This window comes from Pongo abelii, chromosome 7 (genome assembly GCF_028885655.2).
Source record: "Pongo abelii isolate AG06213 chromosome 7, NHGRI_mPonAbe1-v2.0_pri, whole genome shotgun sequence".
Classification (NCBI taxonomy): Eukaryota; Metazoa; Chordata; class Mammalia; order Primates; family Hominidae; genus Pongo; species Pongo abelii.
The window spans coordinates 144263194-144289986 of NC_071992.2; the positions used below are offsets into that span (position 1 = coordinate 144263194).

Sequence of the window (26793 nt, forward strand, 5' to 3'; positions counted from 1 at the left end):
ACCCCTCAGCTCTCTGCAGGGACCTCTCAGCCCTGCAGGGGAGCCCAGGCTGTGTGCCAGGCCTGGCCTTGCTGTCAGCTTTCTAAGCCAGTCACAAACATTCTCCCCTCAACTTATAATGGACACCCCACAGCCTCCTCTTCCCTCCCAGGGTGGTCCTGAGGCTATGAGCAGCTGGCAGTTCCCTGTCTGAGAGGTCCTTGGTACCGCAGGGGAGGCAGCTCTCACCTGAAGGCCTCCCTGGACACCAGTCTCAACTTTGTGTGTTACCAGTTATGGAGAATTATTTTTAGTGAGTTACACTCTGTTAGGGCCAAACACAAGGAGGAAAGAGTGACTGAATACTGCTCTGGGTCAGTGACTGTGACAAGACTGTTTTTTTCTTCTTCCCTGTTGCAGGCCTGATCTTTTGGCCAGAAGGAGATTAAAAGGATGCCCCTCAAGATGGCTGTGCCTGTCAGCTGCATGGAGCTTCGTTCAAGTATTTTCTGAGCCTGATGGATTTACAGTGATCTTCAGTGGTTTGGGGAATAACGCTGGTGGAACCATGCACTGGAATGACACACGTCCGGCACATTTCAGGATACTAAAAGTGGTTTTAAAGGAGGCCCTGGCTGAATGCCTCATGGATTCTTACAGCTTGGATGTCCATGGGGGACGAAGGACCGCAGCTGGCTGTGAGGGTTGAGATCTCTGTTTACTTAGATCTCTGCCAACTTCCTTTGGGTCTCCCTATGGAATATAAGACCCCGACTCTTCCTGGTGAAGCATCTGATGCACGTTCTATTCGGCGCTCAGCTGGGCTTGAGGTGAGGCTGTCCTGGCTGGTCGCGGAGGGTTCACTGGGATGTGGCTGGTTGTCTCAATGAGGTGGCATTTAATGAGCACCCTCTGTGTGGTTGGTGTGATGCTGGGTGCCTGGGGGAGACAGATGGAACTAAAGAAGTCCTTCCTGGAAGCCGTTACTGTTCCCTGCCCTGACGTGTGTTATTGTACCTGTCACCATTTTCTGATGTTCCCAGTTTACGTATCTGTCACCATCTACCTCCCTATAAAGTGCCTCTGCTGTTGGTCCTGTGTCCTTTAGACATTGTGTGGCATTTGGCACAGTCTCTCATACTGCAGAAAGGGTAAATTAAGACAGGATTGTTGATGAATGAAGACATGGGAGATTCAATGGAAAGATATGCATGGGGGGATAATTTCTTGGCTCTGTGCTCAGAGCTAGGAACAACATAAGGCCATATGGCTGGTACTGTGAGGGTTGTATGTGGGCAGATGCATGTGGAGGCAGACAGGCCTGGGTGTGACTCTTTTACACATACACACTGCGTGCCTCCATGCAGACTGATGGATTCCTTTCCCTGCAGTGAAGGGTTAAGTATTATCAGATGTCACAGGACTGGAGTTGAAGATCGCCAAGTAGACATTGAAATGCTGATCACATGACAGACACTCAGCGTGTGGTGGGTGATGTTGGCTGGGGGTAGCTTCTGGGGATGGTGGACATTTCTTGGCCCTGATGATCTTTCTGAGCAGAGCCAGGGAGGCAGTGCTGGACTCTGACCTGGGCACAGCTGGTTGGCGTGGACAGTTGATTAAAGGTCACAGTTTCCCTGCAGTCCATGGGAAGGCAGAGTGACAAGTCAGTGGCCGATGAGGAAATGGAGTTTCATGCCAGCTGGAGGGAGGGAGCATCTGGGTTGGCCACAAAGGCCTGTTGCAGTTCTGCAGCTGACAAGTGGAAGGACTGGCCTCTCGGGTCCAGGCCTGGTGGCCTGGGAGGCTGCTAACTCTGAGCAATGAGTGGTGCCAAGCTGCCTAAAGGAGAGTTGCAGCTCAAACAGCAAGTGAGCCAGCTCTCAGACCACTTGAGGCCACCTGGCAGGTGGCGGCCAAGACCACAGTTGGGGTGGGGCCTTGAGTCTGATTTTGATTGGATTCCTAATTCTGCTCATGCCCGACAGCACTTTCTCAGACAGGCTTTCCTGACCTCCTAGAGTAAATAACGTCCCTCTGGGTGTTACATGCTGTTCTCACCCATAGCTCTTAGATATGTTCTAATTGTATATTCATCTGTGCAATTTACTGGGTTTCCTGTCTTTCTCTCACACTAGAAAGTAATCTTTCTGAGTTGAGGAAATGCATTTGCCTTGCACACAGGCTAGACACATAGTAGGCATTTTATTTGTTGCATCACAGTTGCCTTGTTCAAATATGGTGACTCTCTGTGGTTTTCTCTTGGTTTCTTTGAAAAGGTCAGACAGAAGGGAAACACTCTTTTGTTGAGTATATATATGACTTAGCCCAGCAATCCCACTAGGAGAGCAATGGTGTATCCATTATACAGTTGAGCACCTGGAGGCTCTGAGGGGCCATGTACCTTCCCCAAGGTTATTTATCCAGGAGAAGACAGAACCAGAAGCTGAGAACTGCCTCGTGTTTTACACCGAACAAGGCGCCTTCTGCTGAAGACTTTTCCTTGCGGTCTTGGGAAGGGTGTGTGTGACGGTGAGCTGCAGCAGGTGCTGGGCTGTGCTTGACTGTGGTCACGTAGGGGCAGGCAGAGGAGCCATTTCAGGGGGCTGCTGAGGGTCTGGAGAGAGGCTCTCAGCGGTGAGCAGAGAGGTTCTGGGATGGGAGGGGGTCAGTTGGGAAAGACAGAGGCAGATACTCCCCACTCCTTTGTGCCTTCCCAGTCCTCTCTCACCCCTTCCTGCCCTCTCCCCACACCCTATCGTGGTGGCAGCTGTGCCTCACTTATCACATGGTCCATAGCTCTGTTTTTTCCCCTTTTATCAGTTACTGCCTAGAACAACCCAATTGTGGTGGTCTGGGTTATCTCCCACTCTTCACAGTAGGGCCAGAGTGGGCTCAGACACCAAAGGACACAGAATGGTTATGGCAATGAATAAGATTCCTTCTATGTGTCAGCAAGGACGCTGATGTAGTAATAATCTCCATTTATTAAGCCATGCTCTCTACAGGGCACACAGCACATGTTTTTCCATTCAAACCTCAAAACAGAGCTATGAGATGTGCACCATTATGGTGATTATCCGTTTTACTGTTTTTTGTTTTGTTTTGTTTTTGTTGTTTTTTTTGAGACTGAGTCTTGCTCTATCACCCAGGCTGGAGTGCAGTGGCGCAATCTCGGTTCACTGCAACCTCCATCTCCTTGGTTCAAGTGATTCTCGTGCGTCAGCCTCCCAAGTAGCTGGGACTACAGGCGTGCGCCACCATGCCTGGCTAATTTTTGTTGGCCAGGCTGGTCTTGAACTCCTGACTTCAAGTGATCTGCCTGCCTTGGCCTCCTAAAGTGCTGGGATTACAAGCGTGACCCACCTTGCCTGGCCTGTTTTACTGTTGAAGTAACTGGAGCACCCAGAGGGAAATCAAGTGTCCCCAGGGAATACAGGCAGCATTTGGACAGCCCTGTCTGACTCCAAAGCCACTGCACAACATTGCCTGGAGCTGAGAGATGCACATTCTCCCTTCTTGGCCACTGGTGACTGTGACCTTGGGCAAACTACCTCTCCTTTTTGGGCCTTAGTACATTCATTCATAGAGAAACTGGCTAATTTCTCTTCTCAGCCGGGAGACTTGAGAGTGAAAGGGGTGCTATATCACTTACTCTGGGACGGCAGGTGCACACGAGGATGTAGCTGGGCAAGCCAGGCCTAGTGGCTCCCACACTCATCAATTAGATGGTGGGTGCTGGTGCTGCTGGTGCATCATGCATCCAAGGCTGGCTCTCCCAGTTTTCCCTGGACTTTTGCCTGAACAGTTTGCATTTCTACTGTGGTGCAGGAACTTGCTGTTCTGATTTCATGTCACGAGCCTGCCTTCAGCCACTTAGAAGAGCCCTGTTATCCCTGACTGCTGCTACAGCAGTCCCAACCTGTGTTGTTTTCACTTGATGGGCTCCTGGAATTATTGACAGCACACTCTCTAGTCGTACGGGCTGCCCTGCCACCCACAATGACATCCTGGCCAGGTTCCTGGAGATGGCCTGGCATCTTGGACCTGTTCCCCATGGGGTGCCTGGAGCCCCTGATGGTCTACCCAGGGTGGCAATGAGGGAAAGGCTGTGACTTGATCATCTCCAGGGGTTCTTCGGTGAACAGCCCAAGGTTGCTTAACAGCTGGTGTGTATGAATACCTGGAATGTGCCAGTTCACCTTCTAATCTGGCGAGGGGGGTGTGTCTCCTCCTTATACATATGAACACACTGAGGTTCAGTGAGATCCAGAAAGCTGCCACGGTTACTGATGGAGAGAGCAGAGTAGCTGGTGTTTGCAGTCCCATCTGTCAGCCTCGACACCCCTACTCCTGTCCAGCCAGTGTTTCTCAAAGTGTGCTAATGAGCAATGCAAGATGATTTCACGTTATAGATAAGAATAAAAAAATTGTTTTGTGTTTAACTCAAATTATAAAAAGACAACAATTAGTACGTGAGACCTGTGATTTTGCAGATAATTGTGCTTAGGATGTTGGTACTTAAGAAAAGGTCAACTTTTCAAAAATACTGTTAGTGACATGTGGATCTAGTCCTCCTGAAGAGGACTACATTGGGGCACCGGTAATTGTTTCTATTTGCGGTACTCTGGCTGTTGTGGCTCTGGCCATGCCACTGGAGGCAGTGTCTGAGCCTGTGACTTGAGTAGTAGCTCTGTGTCATGTCTGCTGATTCTCCCCAAATCCTGAAGATTCATGATGAAGTGACTGCCCGGCTTGGTCTGAAGCTAGATTGAAAACAATAAAGATCCCAGAACGATAGCACTTTACAATCCTATAATTCAGCTCAAATTGCCTGCAGTTACTATCTCAGCCTTGCCTGTTGTATTCATTGAGCACCCAAAGTTTTTCAGTCAATTCCTGAGTTAATTATTCTCTGGGATTGAATTATGAAATAGTAAATATTTCCACTATGCAATCAATTGGTGACTTATTCATGTATTCATTTCATTCATTTAGTCTCAATAAATTGAAGGTAAGGGCTGAGCACAGTGGCTCACACCTGTAATCCCAGCACTTTGGGAGGCCGAGGTGGGCAGATCACCTGAGGTCAGGAGTTCAAGACCAGCCTGTCTAACATAGCGAAACCCCATCACTACTAAAGATAGAAAAATTAGCTGGGCTTGGTGGCATGCGCCTGTAATCTCAGCTACTCAGGAGGCTGAGGCAGGAGAATCACTTGAACCTGGGAGGCAGAGGTTGCAGTGAGCCGAGATTGCACCACTGCACCTCCAGCCTGGGTGACAGAGTGAGACTCCATCTCCCAAATAAATAAATAAATAAATAAATAAATAAATAAATAAATGATAATATTACCTACCCCATGAGTTTATTATGAGAATTAAATAAGAGAACGTATTAAAAGGCTTCATTCAGTGCCAGGCATATAATATGTACTCAGGGCATACTAGTTTTTTTAAATAAAATTTTAAAATGGGATTAGAAGATCAAAGCATATAGGCATAAAGGTATAAAAAATATTGAAGATGAGTGAGTTACTAAAATTTAATATTACATTTAGCTCTGAGCTTCCTAATTAACACAACATGCTAAGTAGGTTATATTTGTGTCTAAAGTAAGGATTGGCAAACTTTTTATATCAAGGGTTAGGTGATAAATGTTTTCAGCTTTGCAGGCCACGCAGCTCTGTACTGCTTGTCAGTTCTGCCTTTGTATCTGGAAAGTAGCCATAAATAATATGTAAATGAGTGGGTATGGCTGTGTGCCAATAAAACTTTATTTACCAGAACTGGCAATGGGTCTTTAAGCTGTAGTTTGTCCTTGGCCTAAATAAAGGAAACATGTTTGTCTTTGAAAGGCAGAAACTTCTCCTGGGTCATAAACACTGAAGAAAAAATTGTTACAAGATGTAATATTTCTGTGAGACTTGTTAAGCAGTATATGCGCAGTGCTTTCATTAGGCTTTTACAGTAAACTTAGAAGATGGCCTTCACATGGCTAGTTCCCTTACTGTTCATTTAGCAGACATTTATTGAGGACTTACTATGTCCTAGGCTCTGATATCCATACATAGTAAAACGTAAAGGCGTGTGCATTTTGGCAGGGGGTGCTGCATTGACAAGGAGGGGTCTCAGTGACAGTTTTGGAAGGTCAGTTTAGAGAGTTTTGGGAGGTCAGTTTAGAATGGTATCAGACACACTGTTCCATCCCTGAATTACACATAGGCCTCAATGCTAACTTGAGTGGGCTTTTGGTCTGGCAGGCCTGGGCTTCAGGGACAGTCACTCAGCGTCCTGTCTCAAGAGTGGTTGTGTCATGAAATCTTGGCCCTCTTTGACTGATAGCTACAATTATTTGAAGAGTGTGGTTTTTAGAACAAAACTAAATCAGGTTTTGAAGCTCTGCTGTTTTATACCTGCTGTGTGATCTTGCTCAAGTTTTTATTTTTATTTTTTTCTGTATAAGGGATTTTATTTTATTTTTATTTATTATGTATGTATTTATTTTATTTTAAGTTCTGGGGTACATGTGCAGGATGTGCAGGTTTGTTACATGGTAGACGTGTGCCATGTGATTTGCTGCATCTATCACCCCATCACCTAGGTATTAAGCCTAGCATGCATTAGCTACTTTTCCTGATGCCTTTCCTCCCCCCGCCCCCGCCCCACAGGCCCCAGTGTGCTCAAGTGTTTTAATCTCTCTGAGCCTCACTTTCTTCATCTGCAAACCATAACACCTCTGAATCTCTGTTTGTTACTCTAATGCTAGCTATTTAGTGTTTGCTCTCTAAATGTTAGTTCGTCCACCTGGGGGCTGGGCGGGCGGTGGCTGACCTCACTCCATGAAGCTGTCTCCTGGCTTTCCCAGCTAGAGCCTGTGGGTGTGAAGATTGCAGCCCCCTCCTCCTGGGGGAGTATTCAGTGTAACAAGCCTTGAGAAAACACTGGCCTGTGGAATTCCAAAGTTAATGAAGGGAACAGATTCCAAGAGGGTCTCTGTTTGACCTTCCACCCTTTCCCCAACCCCGTTATCCCTGAGAGAGTTTGGGGGCAAGCATAGGTTTGTAGGCACTGCAAAGAAGAACTCTCACGCTGTGGGGCAGGACCGTGGCCTTGGCCTCTGGATATCTGGGCCAGGTAGGTGCATTTGGGCCTCTTCCCTACAGCGCCTGGTTAGCCTGCGAGAGACATAGGGAGCAACCAGGGCAGGCTATCTTAAGAGAAGGGAGCATATTTGATAAAGTTGGAAAATGATTCTCAGCTGTCCATAGGAAGAGCAGATGAAGGGGCTATGTGAGAAGTTCCAGTTCCAAAAATGAAGAAGAAGAAGGCCCAGTTCCAAAAATGAAGAAAGAAAGAAAGAGGAAGGAAGGAAGGAAAGAAAGAAAGAGAGAGAGAGAGAAAGAAAGAAAGAAAGGACAGAGGAAAGAAAGAAAAAGGAAAGAAAGAAAGAGAGAGGGAGGAAGGAAGGAAGAAAGGAAAGAAAGAAAGAGAGAGAGGAAGGAAGGAAGGAAAGAAGGAAGGAAGGAAGAAAGAAGGAAAGAAAGAAAGATTCATTATTCTGTCCTCTGAACCTGAGTGAAGAAAGATACTCTGTCCTTTGTACCTGCGTGAAGAAAGAAAAGAAAGAAAGAAAGAAAGAAACGAAGGAAGGAAGAAAGAAAGAAAGAAAAGAATGTAAAGAAAGAAAAGACTGTAAAGAAAGAAAATAATGTAAAGAAAGAAAATAAAGGAAAGAAAGATTCATTATTCTGTCCTTTGGACCTGAGTGGTGCTTTCAGTTAAAATGAGTGGAGTAGGATGCAGAGATCAGGCTTTTGAGGACAGGTAAAGCCTCAAGATACATTCTGTTTCTGGCTCAGGGAACCTTCAGGGAAAAGGCTTTGGAGACCAAGCTAGGCAGGGAAGCGCCTTTACTTATCATGCTGGAGACCAGACTGAGGCAGTGAAGTCACCATAATTGATGGGCCACACTAGACTGGAGCCAAACATGGCCCATTCCTGAGACTCTGGGCCTCAGGGTGGCCTTGGCTGGAACCTGTATTCCAGTGGCCCTGGTGGCTCTCTTCCCTCTCACCTTCCCAGGAGGCAGATTATTTCCCTGTGGTGGGGGGTGAGGCGGTGACGTCGGGGCTTCTTCCCTCTCTCTCTGTCTTGTAGCCTTGTTAAAATAGTGGCCACATGCTGATAGCTGGATTTCCAGTGTAGTTGCTGGGGATGGGGGTCTTTCCCTCTCATCTGTCTGTCACCGTTTATCACTCCCCAAGGGGTGGGGGTACTGGACAGAAAGAGTGTGTCCTACCTGATTACTGGGAAGTGCAATGGACGCCCCCACCCCCGTTGGCTTATCTGGCTCCAACCAAAGAACAGCTGTTGGTGGTCAGGTCTCTGAGTCACTCAGTAGCTTGGAACTGGGTTCAGTGGGAGATGATGGCATAAACAAATAAACACTGGCTGGCCCCCAGCTCTCAGCTTTCTGCTCACTGGGGGGCCCCAGAAGCTTCTTGTTGTGTTTGCAGGGAAAATAAGGATACCCATAATAAAAATAGTTTTCCTGATGGAGAAATGCTCTGGGGAGGTTGTTGAGGCATGTTAGAAAATCCCTGAGGCTTTCTGGCTCTGTGAGCTAAGGGAGGACACTTGGCCTCTCTGGGCCTTCGCTTGCTCCTTTGGGAAGCCTGTTATTGTGAAAATGAGATGATCTGGGAGGTAAAACTGGCCAGTTGTCCATCTCCCCTCTCTGAACATGACGCATAGTAAGCCCTGAATCTCATTTAAATTTGGAAGTCAGATTGACTTTGTGACTGTCCTAGTTTCCGGCTGTTGAGTCAGCTCAGGCAGTTCTTGGGACTTCTGTGAGGCTCTGGCTCCCCATCTCTCAATGGGATGACAGTCCTCGTCTTGTGCCCCTCACGCGCTTGTTGAGAGGACAGATGAGTCACCTCTGGGAAACTGCCTGAGAGCTGGATGACACCACTCTGTGGGATTGCATTTCATCCACAGAGACATCCGGAAAAGAGAGCGGAGCAGAGCCTGACTTTTGATTATTCGGGGAGGGAGCCTGGAGCTGGTGGAAGTGAGGGCATAGAGCACATTCCTTTCAGGCCAGGCAGTGCTTGGCTGCTGAGGCACTGGTGGAGACCTCATGATCTGGTGGTCTGCCTCCCTCTTGTGCTGTGAGTGCCTGGAGCTCTCTGGCTTCCTCGGCTTTCCACTGTCTTTCCCAAAGCCTCCATGGATTTTAGAATCTGCTATGGAGTTTCAGGGTGATCTCTGCATAGTGTGAATATCTAGCTCTGAAACACAAAACAGAAAGCCACAAAGGGCAATGTGACGAAAGCCGTATTCCCACCCGTGGATTAGCACGTGCTCATGACGTGGCATACTTTGCTTTGGATCATTGTCTTTATTTTATTTATTTCTTTATTTATTTATTTGCTTATTTATTTATTTATTTATTTTTTGAGATGGAGTCTTGCTCTGTTGCCCAGGCTGGAGTGCAGTGGTGCAATCTCGGCTCACTGCAGCCTCTACCTCCCAGGTTCAAGCGATTCTCCTACCTCAGCCTCCTGAGTAGCTAGGACTGCAGGCACGTACCACTACACCTGGCTAATTTTTTATATATTTAGTAGAGACGGGGTTTCACCGTGTTAGCCAGGATGGTTTTGATCTTCTGACCTCATGATCCCCCCACCTCGGCCTCCCAAAGTGCTGGGATTACAGGTGTGAGCCACCACACCCAGCCTGGATTATTGTCTTCAAAGAAATAATAATAAAAAAAAAAATAGATAAATGGGAAGTCTATGAGCCTTGTCTCCCATTCCCCATCCTTTTCTTCATACAAGTACCTCTCCTGAACTTGGGGTATAACAGGTCATGCTCTTACAATTTCATTACAAATCTATTTGAAGATCACTGGTAGCACCATTTTGTGTGTTTTTAAATTCTTAGGTAGGTGACATAACGTATAAGATGTCTGCACTTTCCTCTTTTCTCCCGGCATTATGCTGGGCAGATGATGCTACTATGCTTGTTCATTCATTCCCTATGCCACAGAGTCTTGGGTTGTTTCCAGAATTTTGCTTTTGTAAACAATGCTGTCATGAGCATCCTGGCACAGGGCTGCAGGTGCATGTCTGGGTGTGTCCCAGGAGTACAGGGCACAGAGCATGCACATTTGCAGCCTGACTGGAGGTTGCCACATGACTCTCTAGTTGGCACTATTTCCTAGGTTCCTTCCCTGAGAGCCTGGGAACTTCTTGAAGGCAGGGATGGGTGGTGCTCACCACTATATCCCTCTGCCAGTCAGCATGCCCGACACCAGGTACCAGCTCATGACACGCCTGAACGGGATGAATTCTGGAAGGGGACAAGGCAAGTGTCAGGGCAGGTCCAGAGTCTGGGTGTGGAAGGAGCAACATAATGGGGGCCCCTTGCAGAAGCAGCAGAAAGAAAAAAGAAATAGGGGCCTGGAGTGGGGGTGTGAATGAAGACATTACTGTTGAGAAGACACTTGTGAAGAAGCCAACAGCGTTGTCTGGGCCTGGCTGGATATCATGAGGCTGGACATAGAGGTCCCAGGCACCACTGCTGTGGGCTTTTGGGGAGTTAGATGCACGGTGGAGAGCTGAGGAGGAAGTTGGGCTTGCTGCAGAGGGCTGCTGGAGGGGCTGGCTGGAGTCTGGCTCTGGCCCTCACTCACTGAGGGTTACCCAAGTGACCCATTGCAGGAAGAGGGGTGGGGGACCCAGAGTTGCTGTAACCACTTTATGAGCCTGTCTCAGCCAGGATCTGGGGCTTCTAGCAAAGCCCACAGCACGGGCACATTTTAGAAAAGACAAGATTGAGATGCCCACGGTGGCCCAGAAGGACACTTCAGGGCAGCAGGTCTGTAAAGGTCAGGAGGGGGAAACTGCTGGAAGGAAGTTGAATGCTGTGGGAAAAAGCTGACAGGAACGAACAAGGGATGATTTTTTTTTCTTTTCTTTTCTTTTCTTTCTTTTTATTTTGAGAGAGACAATCTTGATATGTTGCCTAGGCTGGTCTCAAACTTTTGAACTTGAGTGATCCCCCTACCTTGGCCTCCCAAAGTGTTGGAATTGTAGGCATGAACCACCATGTCCAGTCACAAGGGAAGATTAAACAGACAGTTTGAGAAGAGTTTTTTCAAAAAATTTCTAATTTTATATTTAATAGAGATGGAGTCTCACTATGTTGCTCAGGCTAGTCTTAAACTCCTGAGCTCAAGTGATCCTCCTGCCTTGTTCTCCCAAAGTGCTGGGATTACAGGCTTGAGCCACCGCACCTGGCCAAGGGTACTTTTTTTTTTTTTTTTTTTTTTTAAGAAAAGTATGATTAGAAATAGAAAATTTGGATTTGGTAGTGGATAGTGCATACTATGAAATAACCTTTTTACTTCTTCAACACTTCCCATGATGATAACACTAATACAAGATCTTTGGTGAAAACTTAGACTGCGTAGAAATGTGTTGATGGTTGAAAAAGAGCCCCATAACCCTCCACTGAGGAGTAACCTCTGTTCACATTTGGCCTTAGAAATAATACCTGTGAACAGAATGGCCAACTTGTCCTGGTTTGCCAGAGACTTTCCTGGTTTTAGCACTGAAAGTCCAACATTCTGGGAACCTCCTCAGTCCTGTGCAAACTGGGATGGTCGTTCACCCTACCTGTGAATTGAATGATACCACTGAGCATCAAGCACTTTGACAGTTCACAAGTCATTTCTAGTGCTGTCATTGTGTATACTTGGTTCCAGATGTGTGCAAGAAATTGTGCGAGGCTGCATGTTCTGGAGCTACATCAGAGCTCCAGAGCTGAAGTTCTATTTTCTTTTTTTTTTTCACTTTTTATTTTAGAATCAAGAGATGCATGTGCAGGTTTGTTACAAAGGTATACGGGATGTTGTTGAAGTTTGGAGTATGATTGAACTCATCACCCAGGTACTGAGCATAGTACCCAATAGTTAGTTTTTCAGTCCTTGTCCCCCTCTTTTCCTCCCCTTTCTAGTAGTCCTCAGCATCTATTGTTCCCATCTTTATGCCCATGTGTACCCAGTGTTTAGCTCCCACTTATAAGTGAGAGCATGCAGTATTTTGTTTTCTGTTTCAGCATTAGTTTGCTTATGATAATGGCCTCCAGCTGCATCCATGTTGCTGCAGAGAGCATGATTCCATTCTTTTATATGGTTGCATAGTATTTCTTGGTGTATATGTGCCACATTTTCTTTATCCAGTCCACCACTGATGGGCATTTAGGTTGATTCCATGTCTTTGCTATTGTGAATAGTGCTGCCATGAACACATGGGTGCGTGTGTACTTTTGGTAGAATAATTTATTTTCCTTTGAGTATACACCGAGGTATGAGATTGGTGGGTCAAATGGTAGTTCAACTTGGAGTTCTCTGAGAAATCTCTAAACTGCTCCTCATAGTGGCTGGACTAATTTACATTCCCACCAACAGTGTGTCAGTGTCTCCTTTTCTACACAGGCCCACCAACATCTGTTATTTTTTGACTTTTTAATGAAAACCATTCTGATTGGTATGAAATGTATCTCATTGTGGTTTTGATTTGAATTTTTCCAATGACTAGTGATGTTGTGCATTTTTTCATGTTTGGTGGCTGCATGAATGTCTTCTTTTGAGCAGTGTCCATCCACGTGCTTTGCCCACTTTTTAATGGGATTTTTTGCTTCTTTGCTTTTTGATTTAAGTTCCTTATCGATTCTGGATATTGGAACTTTGTCAAATGCATAGTTTGTGAATATTTTCTCCCATTCTGTAGCTTGTCTGTTTACTCCCTTGATAGTTTCTTTTGCTTTGCAGAAGCCCTTTAGTTTAATTAGGCCCCAATTGTCAATTTTTGTTTTTGTTGCAGTTGTTTTTGAGGACTTAGCCATAAATTCCTGACAAGGACTATATTGAGAAGGGTATTTCCTCAGTTTTCTTCTAGGATTTTTATAGTTTGAAGTCTTAATTTAAGTCTTTAATCCATGTTGAGTTATTTTTTGTGTGGTGATAAATAGGGGTTCTGTTTCATTTTCTTCTGCATATGGATAGCCATTTATCCCAGCACCATTTATTGAATAGGAAGTCTTTTCCCCATTGCCTCTTTTTGTCAAGTTTGTTGAAGATCAGATGGTTGTAGATAAGTAGCTTTATTTCTGGGTTCTCTACTCTGTTCCATTGGTCTGTGTATTTGTTTTTGCACCAGTACCATGCTGTTCTGGTTACTGTAGCCTTGTAGTATAATTTGAAGTCAGGTAATGTGAGGTCTGTAGCTTTGTTCTTATTTATTAGAATTGCTTTGGTTATTCATGCTCTTTTTTGGTTCCATGTGAATTTTAGAATAGTTTTTTCTACTTCTGTGAAAAATGATGTTGGTAGTTTGAAAGAAATAGCATTGAATCTATAAATTGCTTTGGACAGTATGGCCATTTTAATGATTTTGATTCTTCCAATCAATGAGCATGAAATGTTTTTCCATTTATTTGTGTCATGTCTGATTTCTTTCAGCAATGTTTTGTAGTTCTCCTTGTAGAGATCTTTCACCTCCTTGGTTAGAAGTATTACTAGCTATGTTATTTATGTGTGTATGAAGCCTTGTTTTCTATCCTTAAGGAACTTACGACTTGTCTTTGGTATGCAGTAGGGGCATTTCACTTGTGAGGGGGGGGTCTTACTGTAGCCTGGGCAATATCTTCTTTTATTATTGGGTACTAGGGATTTAAGGATATTTTTGTTCTGGTGGGTTATCCAATTTTGCAGGTTGGTACCAGGAGAGAGGATGCATGTTGGTACCAATGTTGAATTTGACTGCCCCTGGCCCTGCTGTGCAGCACTCTCAGACCCCTAAATGATGTGAGCCATTCTGGGGCCAGCTCAGTGTTTTACGGTGATGAAGATGAAGATGATGATGATGATGATGATGATGATGATGATGATGATGATGATGTCAACATCCATCTTTATGAGGTGTGTGTCTATCTCTGGCCTCGTTATACCTGCAAAACATCCATGTGGTAGCCAATACCTGGGAAAATAATCCCATTTGCCAGGCAGCAAACCATGGCCCTCCGTTAGGGGGATGGCGTCTCACACTCATGAAGTGTTGAGTGTATGGGTCCCTGGCCAGCTTTGGCAACTGTGAGGCAGGCATTATGCTTCCATTTTACCACTAACAGACTGAGGCCAGTGACGGGGAGCACCTGGGCCTGTTGGCTGGTCTGTGGTAGGCCAGGCTGGCTACGTAATATGTGGGGCTCAGTGCAAAATGAAATATGGGCTCTCTTGTGCAAAAATTATGAAGAATTTCTAGATGCTGACAGCAGAGCATTAAACCAAGCTCGGGCCCCTCTGAGCCAGGAGCCCTGTGTGCCCGCACAGACTGTATGTCCAAGGAGCAGGTCCTAGGGCAGGACTAAGGTTCAGGCTTCGTATTGACTTCCATGGCCAAGCATCCTGGGTCCAGGCTGTGTTTTGTGTGTCTGCAGTGCTTTGGTCTATCTGCTGATGAGCCCCTGTGGTGGTCAAAGGTACCTGGCTTCCTTGGGGAAAAGTTTCTCTCTCCCCTGCCCTTCCCCAGCCTCAAAACACACAAACACTCAGAAGAATATTTAGGAATCCAACTGGACTAGCTTCTGTCTGTGACTTGATGACTTAATGTGATTTTGGGGGATGCAACATTGGGGGTGATGCTTTAGCATGCCTTCTCTCTCCCACTCAGGAACATGGGCAAATGCCATGGGCTGGGAGCTCTCACCTGCTCTTTTGTGCTGAGCTTCACTATCTCTTCTGGGCACTGATTGGTTACAGGGATATAGACCACCTGCGTGGTGCCCTGGGGGTTATGTCCGGGGGAGCCTCACATGGAGAAGAGAATTTCCTTTGGGATATGTATTTCCTGTGGTCTTAGCATGCTGGCAATTCTTATTTTTGGCACCATTTAATCCTTACAACAACTTTGTAAGGTTTTCACATCCATTGGTCATCTCTGAGATGAGCACCTCAACTCAGGTGAATGTTTGTATGAATGTTTGTTGAGCACCTACTATGTGCAGGGCAGTGTACTAAAAAATTGAGGACCCGTGGGGTTTTTTTGAGTATATATAATTGTGTTCTGTCATTTTACATGTCTTCCACCTCATTTCATTGCTGTAGCAACACTGTGAGGTTGTTGCTGTCACCCCCATTTCTCAGGCGAGGAAATAGAGGTTGAGTGAATCTCCCATCTTGAATTTACCTGACATCACAGTCTGAGTCTTTTGTGTCATGTGCAAGAGTGCAGTGGCTTTCGGGGGCCTGAGCTGGCTGGCCTGGATTGAATCCTGGCTTTGCCATTTGCAGATGTGATCTGAGGCAAGTTATTTAACTTCTCTTGACCTCGGTTTCCCCATCTGTAAAATGGGGCTATACTAGTTGCTCTGTGTAGGAAGGGTCTGAGGTTTCAGTAAGATAAATTTTGCACAACACCCCACACGCACCAAGTATACATGAAGCCTGGTTATCCTTATAACCTGAGAGCGGTTTGGAGAGGGCTAGGAACTTGCAGATGGTCACATAATCGGTGTATGGCAGATCTCGGGCAGAGCCGGACTGGTCTTCTTCCAAATGAGAGCTCCTTTCCCCACTCTGCTTTCATGGACAGACCCTAATGACTACCTGCGTTATGTTCTTGTCCCTGTCAATTCCTTTGTCCTTGCTGATAACCTAAGGGAACCTTGAGAGCCAGAACCAGACAGGAAGAAAATGCCTGGCTGCTGCTTACGGGGTTAATTAAGCCATTCCTGGGGTTTCATTTGCTCTCTAGTTAGCACCAAAATAAATCCTCCAAATGGCTTTGAGGTTTCCAGTTGACATTGCATTTTGAATTCAGACAACACCAGCATTTTACATCTTCCTGAGGATGATAAATGTTGAGATAGCACCGAAGATAATGGTAAAAGGAGAAATTGGGGGAAGTTCAGGCTGTGGCTGAGCAGATTGTAACTCTTTGGTGTGAGAAGTGGCTTAAAGGACACATCTGATGTCCCCTGCTCCTAGGAGTTGAGAGGGGGATGGGGGGTGGACTCTGTTTTGCCATCCGGAGAATCCAGTGCCTTCCCGATGCTTCTGGGGTCTCATGCTTGAGTCTTGTTTCCATGCATTCTGTCAGATGTTAAGGTCTTGTGCATAATGGTTGAGGTGTCAATGTGCAGGTGTTAATGTCACCATTCTTATGTAATTGTTACCCTTTATTGAATGCCTACTATGTGCAGGGATTTAAATATTTCTCTCAGCGACCCAAAGATGTAAATGTCATATCACCTTCATTTTACACATATGAAAACAGGCTCGGAGAGGCTGAGACACCCAGCCATTAAGGACTCAGCTGGGATTCCCAGCCTTCCCTGGCACTCTTTTTTTTTTTTTTTTTTTTTTTTTGAGACAGAGTCTTGCTCTGTCAGCCAGGCTGGAGTGCAGTGGCACGATCTCGGCTCACTTCAACCTCCCTCTCCCAGGCTCAAGCAATTCTCCTGCCTCAGCCTCCCGAGTAGCTGGGTTTACAGGCATGTGCCACCGCACCCGGATAATTTTTATTTATTTTTTGGTAGAGACGGCGTTTCACCACGTTGGCCAGGCTGGTCTTGAACTCCTGACCTCAGGTAATCTGCCAGCCTCGGCCTCCTAAAGTGCTGGGATTACAGGCATGAGCCACCGCGCCCGGCCTTCCCTGGCACTCTTGAGCATGTTTCCAGACTGCCTGCTTCCTACCCCAGACATGTCGAAATGCAGTGCTGTAAATGACAGGGCTCTGGTCCCAGATGGACAGCCCGGCCCTTTGAAGGCACTCTAGCCTTCAGGAGACTGGATCTTTATGCCTGATGGAAGTGACACGGGCCTGCTATGTTTACAGTGCCTGTTCTCCTGCAGGGTCTCCGGAAGTCATCAGCCGTGGTGGCCAGCACTCCGGAGGATGACAGGAAATTCTGCTGCAGCTCTGTGGGCTGGCTGGGGTGCATGCTGGACAGGGGGTGGGTGGACAGGGCTGGTAGGGCGGAAAACACCACTGAAACAGTTCAGACCGTATTGTCAGTGAATTCCTGGATTAGTATGCAGCGCTGCCAATGATCAGATTTGGGTCAGGAAGCCCAGATGGCAGAAAGATTGTGTTAAATCTTTATATTTTTCAACGAAATCCTCACTGTTTCAGACCCTGTTTTCTAAGCTATCACCCTAATAATTGTGGATTTTGGATTTCCAAGGCAAGGTTTTACAGTGGTTGTAAGGAGGGGATGGTTGGGGTGGGGATTGGGATGGGAGGGGGGTAGCTGAAGAAATGAAAAAGTGCTGCAGAAAGGAGCACATTCCACACCCAGCTTCTTCCTGATTGTGTTTCCCTCTGAGCAGCGAACAAGAGGCTGATTCAAGTGGCTCAGTGGCCTCCCTGCCTGGAGTTGGGTTCCTATGCCTTCCAGTGACTAAGGAGGAAATTCCATTTCAGTTAATCTGTGGCCGCACATCACCCATGGCATTCTCTATCTTAATTTTATGGCTGCCTCATCTTTTTGGAATTTGCCTTCTTTTTGTGTGTTGGGTGATAAGTCAAGGAGACATATGGCACAACTCCACAAAATGCAACCACATTTTAGTATTCCATACACAGTCCTTTCTGGGCATCCCAGGCTTTGTATTTTCACGTTGGTCGGCCGTGAGGAGGGTGGATCTTCATTATCTGTGCATGCATGTTCATCCCTTCATCCCTTCCTCTTCAGTTTCTTTTCTTTTTTTTCTTTTTTCTTTCTTTTTTTTTTTCGAGATGGAATCTTGCTCTGTTGCCCAGGCTGGAGTGCAGTGGCATGATATTGGCTCGCTGCAACCTCCGCCTCCCGGGTTCAAGCGATTCTCCTGCCTCAGCCTCCTGAGTAGCTGGGATTACAGGGTTGTGCCACCATGCCCGGCTAATTTTTGTATTTTTAGTAAAGACGGGGTTTCACCATATTGACCAGGCTGGCCTCAAACTCCTGACCTTGTGATCCGCCCACCTCGGCCTCCCAAAATGTTGAGATTACAAGTGTGAGCCACTGCGTCCAGCCTCCTGTTCAGTTTCTTAACCCTTGGTGGGACTCCCGGCTAAACACCCCATTGTCTGGGACCTTGAGATTAGATGCAGTAGCACTGCTGGTTTCATGGTGGACTTTGAGTCGGATGGAGAAAATCCTTGGAGTGCGGGAGGAAGGGCTGCGGGAGGTGTCTGAACCATTGTAGCAGTAGGGTCCCTGCCACAGGGAGGTGAGGCAGCCACCATCACCAGTCGTAAGAGGTACGGTCACCCTCCGCCTCTGTCTCCCTCTCCAGTCCCCATCCAATTTTAGCTTTGAACCCAGCTGCTGGGTCTTCAAAGCCTGTTCTGACTTACCCGGCAGTGTTGGTTGCTCTGTCCTCTTAGCTTGTAGACGCTGCCCTTTTTTTCCCCTACGTGGCCCCTGCCATTTAGGTCCATGTCTCTCGTGATCCTGTGCGTATTTCCAGTGGAAGGACAAGGTTTGGCCCACTGTATATTTGAAGGCCCTCAATATGGCATTAGTTCGTATTTACTGATGGATGAAGAACTCTGAGGAGACCTGGTTGAAAGAGACTTTTAAAAATTAAAGGGAAATGGATCATGCAGGCCGCATTTTTGTCCTTGCCTATTGGCTACTTTTACTATTCAGATCATCCATGAATATAAGTGGCTGTCTGCTGCGTTCACAGTGTGGTTACTGGAAAAACAGAGCTCTCTCCCCACATCAGGTGAAACTACAGGAAAACAGTAGGAAAGAGTCTTCAAAGTGATGCATCTCAAGAGAGGGAGGGCCTGGGTCTGAATCATGGCTGTGTGCCTTACCAGCATGTGATTCTAGTCACTTTACCTTCTGAGCCTTGTTTTTCCCAGCTGCAAAATGAGTGTGATAATAGTGCTAGCTTCAGGGGATGTTTCAAGGATCAGTTGAAAGAGTGCACATCGAATGTTTGGCATATGTGCGGAGCTCTTTGGGGGTGACTCATGGGCAACTGTTTTTCATTTAAGAACTGAGTGGATTGGACCTTTAAGAACTGCTTTGGTCCCACTGTCATGGGAGATTAGTGCTGTCTGGAGCAGCATGGGGATGTGGTGGTACAGGGTAGGGTGTAGGGGACCCCAGAATTGGGGGCCTCCATGTTGGAAAGGGACAGTGGGCAGAGTCCATGCAGGGGCTCTGGGACTGACAGGGACCTGGGACTTCTTTCTGAGAGGCAGTGACCAGCCAACTGGAGTGGAGGGTTGTGGGGAAAATGTTTGGCCAAATGATTTAGGAACCAGAGAAAAGCAGGCACTTGATGCTCTTTTTCTTGTCGGGGTGTTCATCAGGCCTGTAGCTGCCACAGTCGTCACTGTGGCTGAGATTCATACCTGTAGCACCAGAGTGGGAGGCAATTTTTCCAACATGGGGCAGAGGCTGGGTATGTGGGGATTGGTCGCAAGGTGCTGGGAGTGGGGTGCAGGGAAGGGTCTCTGCACACCACGTCCGTCCTCATCCTGCTATGAGGTCAGCTCTGTACATGCACTGGAAGAGCAATTAGTGGGGTGCCTAAGCAGTGTCCACCATGGACGTGGGTCTCTGCTGGCCACACAAGGGGAAGATGGGACTGGTGGGAAGATTGGGGATGGAAGCGGGGGCAGTTGTGTGTGAAAGGTACAGGGTCGTGGAAACATGCACAAGAAGGTGACATTTTAGAAGGTGGTTTTTGTTCCATAATAAATTTATTAGCTTTGGAATCTGACTCTATTGCCTTGGCTTCTCCAAACTTTGGTGTCCTCATCTGTAAACTGGGGATCACAACCTCAGTTTTGCAGGGAATGTGAAATCCTGACCTGAAAGGTTCACATGTGTAGGAAGCTGACAAAGAATGCTAATTTTCTTCCTTCTTTTCTTTATGGCCTTTCCTTGGTAAATCTCTGCGTAATTGATAACTCATGAAGAACCTACCAGTCAAATCAGTTAAATTAAATGACTTCCTAATGATAATAATTAGATTAGTAACTAATAATCATAGCTGACATTTATCTAGTGCTTATTAACTTCTGGGCAGTGCGAATTTGGTCTCATCTGTTAAATAATTTAATTCCTGTAATAATCCTAGGAGGATGGTGCTATAATTAGCCCCATTTTACAAACAAGAAAACTGGAGGATCGGAGAGGCTAAGTATAATGTCTAATATCACACTGCTGAAAGTGGCTTGCTGGTGTTCCAGCCCCAACAGTCTGGCTCCAGAGTTTGTGCTATTAACCATTGTATCAGTCTGCTGTGTGTGTGTGTTTGTGTATGTGTGTGTGTGTGAGAGAGAGAGAGACAGAGATTGTGCATTGTACGGTGAAGAGCAATAGAAATTATTGTAAGGCATTCCTGTGCTACAGTCTTGGTGGGTCAGGCTTACTTATAGAAGCTGTGAGAAGGATGGGGCCATGGGCTTTAACTCAGTTCTGACAATCTGTCAGTCCCAGAACCTGGGGCAGGCTGGACTTTCATCTCCTCTTCCTCCTGCCCTGAACCATCCAGGGACTCAGAGGAGGTCAGACAGGCGGGACTTCCAGAATAGTGACCTCCTCTGCCACTTGCAGCCTGTGTCGGGCTCCTCTTAGTAGAGCCACCCCCTTGCTTATGCTGTATGTGTTCCTTTGTTCTGGCCATTGTTTTCCTGGGCCTGTGTCAGTTGAGTGTGTCCAGACACAGCTGGGTTGAGACTCAAAGCCCTGAAGATACCGCAAGGGGAGTGCTCCTGTGTGCAGTGGCTCTGACCTGCACAGCAGATCTGAGTGGCCGCCAGTCCCCAGCTGCCAGCTGTTCACCTGGCCGGCCTTGCAAAGGCTCTGCAGGGCCAGGCCCCGGCCCGTGGATCACTGAAACTGATCCCCGTGGCCACTGTGAAGTGCAGGGCTGGAGGTCTCTGGAGGAGATGACAGCTTTAATAAAAACAGGCTGCCAAACCGCAGGCACTGTATAAGCCTCTGTTTCTCATCCTCGCTACCACCCCTGCGTAGTCCCTGTTTTACAGTTGAGGAAACTGTGGCTCAGGGAAGGTCAGGAACTTGTCCAAAGGCACAGTCACAGAACTAGGGCTTACACCAGCTGTGTCTAATAGCATGCGTGCCCCCTCTGCTGTGCTTCTCTTTGCTTCTTGGAGTGCTGTTTAGAGAAATTGATGGTTCTTTTGTTGTGACTAGGGGTCCGCACTATGGGTGACCTCCCCACTCCCTTTGGCCTCAGGCCCTTATCTTAGGCGATGGCCAAAAGAACAGCTTTACATTCAGCAAACTGTTTTAACTGAACCTCACCACAGGTTTACGGGTGGTGCTTGTTTCATAATGGATAAAGAATGGGTGCGGCTCAGTGTGGGGAAGTTGGTGGATGGGGAGAGGGCAGCAGAGTAACCAGCTTTTAGTGGAGACCTGGATTTGAGTGCCCTGAGTTAAGTGAGGCTTTGTACCTGTCTCTTCACTTTTGGAGCAGAAAATTAGTTTCTCCAGATCCCACATGTGATAAAGTTCTGTGATCCTGCAGTTTGAACATCCTGGCATTCAGCTCAGCCCACTGTGCAGAAATCTATACTAAACATGTAGATAGTTTAGGAAGAAGGATTGTTTATTTTATTGAAGGTTATAGAATAATAGCTACTTAAATTTTTGAGCACTTCCCATTCATCTTCCAAGTGATTTCTACGTGTTAACTCATGTAACACCTACAACCACCCTATAATAAGTACTATGATTACACACCCACTCTACAGATGAGGAAACTGAGGTTCAGAGGAATTAAGTAATCTGCCAGAGATCCCTTGGCAAGTAAGTGGCTAAGGGGGGATTGGAACCCAGGGAGACGCTGCAGAGCACATTCAGGAGAGCATCTGCCAAGGCACAGCCCTCCCCGATGGGAGGGCAGCAGCCTCCTGTGAGCTGACTCACTTGTGTTATTCCACACCATCCCAGCAGAGAAGTTGGATTATCCCTATTGTGATAGAGGAAGAAAGGTAAAGGAATTTGCCAGAAATTATAAGTGGTGACATTAGCATTGAACACAATGTCCACTGACCCCAAATACTGGGTCATTTTATATCTTTCCCTCCTTTCTTTTTTAGACTGAGTTTCACTGTGTCACCCAGGCTGGAGTGCCATGGCACGATCTCAGCTCACTGCAACCTCCACCTCCTGGGTTCAAGCAATTCTCCTGCCTCAGCCTCCCAAGTAGCTGGGATTACAGACACCTGCCACCACGCCAGACTAATTTTTTGGATTTTTAGTAGAAATGGGGTTTCACCATGTTGGCCAGGCTGGTCTTGAACTCCTGACCTCAGGTAATCCACCTGCCTTCACCTCCCAAAGTGTTGGGATTACAGGCGTGAGCCATGCCCACCCACCCCCTTCACACCCCACCTTGTTTTTTTCTTTTTAGTAGAGATGGGGTTTTACTGTGTTGGCCAGGCTGGTCTTGAACTCCTGATCTCAAGTGATCTGCTTGCCTCAGCCTCCCAAAGTGCTGGGATTACTGGTGTGAGCCACCACATTTGGCCTCTTCCCTCCCTTCTTGCTAACTTTGAAGGTCAGTTCCTTGTCCAAGAGCCTTTCTGTCCAGGTGTTTTCATTGTGCCTGTGCCTTCTGCTGGTTTGGAGTGAGCGGTTTCCCCAGCATCCTCCCATCAGCCATGCATTCCTCAGGGTGAGGCACAACATGCTCTTCATATCTGCTCCCTGGCACTTGGCCTTCAAACCAGGATTTCACTGCATCTAGCCTGATCCATTGACCTGGGCCCCGTATAGGCCCTCCCATGTTGGGAGGCCATGGGGTGTTAAGGTTAATGCTGGGCCACACATGACTGTGATGAGTCCCTCTCTCTCTGCTGAAGAAGGTGTTTCCACGGGGGACAGGGGCAGTTAAGCCTGGGTTCTGTTGGGCGCTGCTGCTTGGGTGGGTCCAATCTGCCCCATGGGTGGTCTGTATTCTATGCCAAGTGTTGGCAGATTCTGCCAGGTAGAGCTCTCCAGAATGGAAGCACTTTCTTGTGCTCAGCCTAACCCTCTCCCCGACTGTGCACATTTCCTTCTATTCTGCTGGGGAAATGGAAAACAGCTGGTCACTGATTCCTTGAAATCACCTACTCAGACACTCCAGGGTCTACGTGGGATTAAGTCGTCCACAGTCTTTCCCTCCCTTAATCTCTTCTAACCTTCCTCAAAAGTGCTGCTTCCCACCCCATTTTAATCATGTCCTTTGCTCTTGCCTGGACATCTCCAAGGGCTCCAGCGCCTCTCTAAGTGAAGGGTTTGGGGCCACACACATGGCTGTCTGTTCTCTCCAGGCCCGTGTGCAGAATCCAGCAGCCCCCTGGCCTCACACCAACCCTGCTTTTCAGTAGTGTCTGGAACTGCCAGATGAATAGGCTTGAGGCAGCATATTGAGTTTGCTATACACTTGCTCAAAACATTAGTGGACTCAAAAACAAAAAGATAACCCAGTTTCAGAATGGGCAGAAGACTTGAACACACATTTCTCCAGAGAAGTTATATAAATGGCCAATAAACACCTGAAAAGATGCTCAATAGCATTGGTTGTTAGGGAGACGCAAAATAAAACCATGAGATACTCCTTCATACCTACCAGGATGGCTATAATTAAACAACACCGACAACAGCAGCAAAAAAAAAAAAAAAAAGCAAAACCAGAAAATAGCAAGTGTTGGCGAGGATGTAGAGAAATTGGAACCCTTGTACATTGCTGGTAGGAATGTAAGATGATACAGTCTCTGTGGAAGACAGTTTGGTGGTTCCTCAAAAAGTCAGATATAGAATTACATATGACTCAGCAATTCCACTCCTAGGTGTATATCCAAGGGAGTTGAAGGCGTATGTCCACAAAAAGCTTTTACAGGCATGTGCACTATTCACAACAGCCAGAAGGTGGAAACAACCCAGATGTCCGATGTCTGTCCGTGGAAGAATAGCAAACAGTATTCAACTGTAAAATGGAATGGGACATTGATACATGTTACAACATGGATGAACCTCAAAAATGCTGTTCTAGGTGACAGAAGCTAGGCACAAAAAGTCACTTATTGTCTGAGTCCATTTTTATGAATTTTCAAGAATAAGCAAAATTATAGAGACAGAAAGCAGATTAATGGTTGCTGGGGGCCATGGGGAGTAGCTGCTTAATGGGTACAAAGTTGTTGGTTTTTTTTTTTTTTGAGACCGAGTTTCCCTCTTGTTTCTCAGGCTGGAGTGCTGGAGTTCAGTGGTGCAATCTCAGCTCACTGCAACCTCCACCTCCCGTGTTCAAGTGATTCTCCTGCCTCAGCCTCCTGAGCGGTTAGGGTTACAGTCATGCACCATCACACCCGGCTAATTTTGTGTTTTTGGTAGAAATGGGGTTTCACCATGTTGGCCAGGCTGGTCTCAAACTCCTGACCTCAGGTGATCCACCCACCTCAGCCTCCCAAAGTATTGGGATTACAGGTGTGAGCCACCACACCTGGCCAATGAGTACAAAGTTTTATTTGGGGGTGATGAAAATGTTTTGGAACTACATAGACATGGTGATTATACCACATTGTGAATGTACTAAACAAATGTCACTGATTTTGTACACTTTAAAATGGTTAATATTATTTTATGCAGATTTTACCTCAATTAAAGCAGTTGTGACATCACAGATCCCATCAGGTTAAAAGAAGACATGTGGGCCAGGCTCAATGGCTCACACCTGTAATCCCAGCACTTTGGGAGGCCGAAGCAGGTGGCGGATCACCTGAAGTCAGGAGTTCGAGACCAGCCTGACCAACATGGAGAAATCCTGTCTCCACTAAAAATACAAAATTAGCCAGGCGTGGTGGCGCGTGCCTGTAATCCCAGCTACTTGGGAGGCTGAGGCAGGAGAATTGCTTGAATCTGGGAGGCAGAGGTTGTGGTGAACCGAGATTGCGTTATTGCATTCCAGCCTGGGCAACAAGAGCAAAACTCCATCTCAAAAAAAAAAAAAAAAAAAAGTATATGTGGACACTACGTCTGGCACTTAAACCTGGTGGATTCTATAGAGATGGGATGGGTTCATTAGCCCTATTCTACAGATGAGAAAGTAGAGGCTCCATTAGAGCACACAGTGTAGAAGTGGAACTAGGATTGGTCTGACTCTAGAATGCTGCTTTTGATCACTTTTCTATGTTCCTCCTCCTCTGCAGTGGACAGCTTCTGTTTTGTTTTGCTTTGCTTCAGATTCTTGGCTCATGCCAAGTGCTGTGTGCCATGGGTACATCACCTGACCCCGAAGAGCCCAGATCTATGTCTTTTCATGCAGCCTTGCCCTGTGCTTTCCACATATTCACATCCTTCACTGTCCAGCCCACCCTGGCCACTAGGCCAATACGGACTCCCCACATCCCACTTACAGGGGAGCAAATATTTATAGCCAAAAGAAAACAGAAGATGTGGGTTTGAGTCACAGTTCCACTATGTGGTCATGGATGAGTGCCTGTAACCCTCAGTACCTCAGTTTCCCTAAATGTGCAGTGGAGAGCATGAGAACACTTATCTGATGTCTTCCCTGGGGTTTTGTAAGGATTAAACACACCACGTAGGGACAAGTGCTTTGAGAATGGAAAAGCACTGTGCAGACATGAGTGATGTGCATGATGATTATTGTTAGATGTTCTCTCCTGGAATCAAGTTCAAGCTTCTTGCATACTCAGCAGAGAACAGACCCAGACTCCCGAATCTAGTGCTGTGGCATGTGCTTGGTGCTCAATAATGATTTGTTGTGTGAACAAGTGCATGAATGAGTAGTAGGTCAATGACCTCAATGTGGACCTGGTCAGGGTTTAGACTTCTTGTCTTTGTGTGTGCTCAGCCCAGGACTGAATGTACAGCAGGCTTTCAGGAAGTAGTCATGGATTAATGTGTCTGTATTCACCATAACCAAGCAGGAGATAGATGATTTCATTCTGGTCTCTGGATTTTGGCTGCATTTTCTCTCATAGTAGGAATTATTCCCGGAAGATCCAAATGCTCAGCTTTGTCCTCCTCTCATCCTAGTGAGGTGTGTGATCCAGGTGAGAAGCAGAGAGGACTGGCCTTCCTGTTGGGAAGTTGTGGGCCATCACCTTAAGCTTGGCTTGTAGTGGTGGGAGGCCTGTGTTCCTTCCTTCCTGAGCCCCACTCCCTCTTGATTTTATTGTATTTTTAGCAGCACTGAGCTGAAGCTTTCTGGGTTGCAGGTTAGAGGCAGCACTTCTTGCACAAGCTAGGGGAGCATGAGTATCGTTTCAGTTCTGATAGCAGGATGGATTGTTATTTATTCTTTCTGATGGAGGCTGCCAAAAGCTTTAGATGTTAGGATGGATTATCTCACCTTGCACAAGACAGTGAGTGCTAGAGTTTAAGTTTTCTCCTCTGCAAAATAAGGAGTGGCAGTGAGACTTAGAGCATCTCTCAAGCCCACTACTTTGGCCCAAAAGTTCCATGATTGTGGCAGTCTAGAGTAGATGTGTTTGATAGCCCCTAGTTACAACTCTCTTCTGTCTCTTCGCCTTTCTGCCTGCACTACCATCTACTAATCCATCCATGCAACCACCCATCCACCCACCCACATTTCCTAGCCAGCTCTCTGGACCAGGCCTTGTGTTAAGTCCTGAAGACACAGAAAAGGCTAAAACAGCCCCTGGTCTTAAGGATCCACAGATCATGAGGAGGCGATAGATATTGGAATAGAAGGCAAAAGTCAAATGTCATGAGTGCTGGGATTCAGAAAGGT

At 46.7% G+C, this 26793-nt stretch overlaps 1 long non-coding RNA gene across 8 annotated transcripts in view; it reads left to right on the forward strand.

Moving 5' to 3' along the window:
- Positions 1 to 399: 399 nt before the first annotated feature.
- The window catches only part of LOC100457480 (uncharacterized), a 215420-nt gene continuing 189026 nt past the window's right edge, over positions 400 to 26793 (forward strand). For 3 of the 8 annotated variants that reach the window (XR_010141316.1, XR_010141313.1, XR_010141305.1), the window contains exon 1: positions 699 to 809. This is a non-coding gene — a long non-coding RNA (uncharacterized LOC100457480). Of the gene's footprint in view, positions 810 to 26793 lie in introns of all 8 variants that reach the window. The other 5 variants (XR_010141319.1, XR_010141329.1, XR_010141317.1 and 2 more) reach the window with 5 other exon arrangements.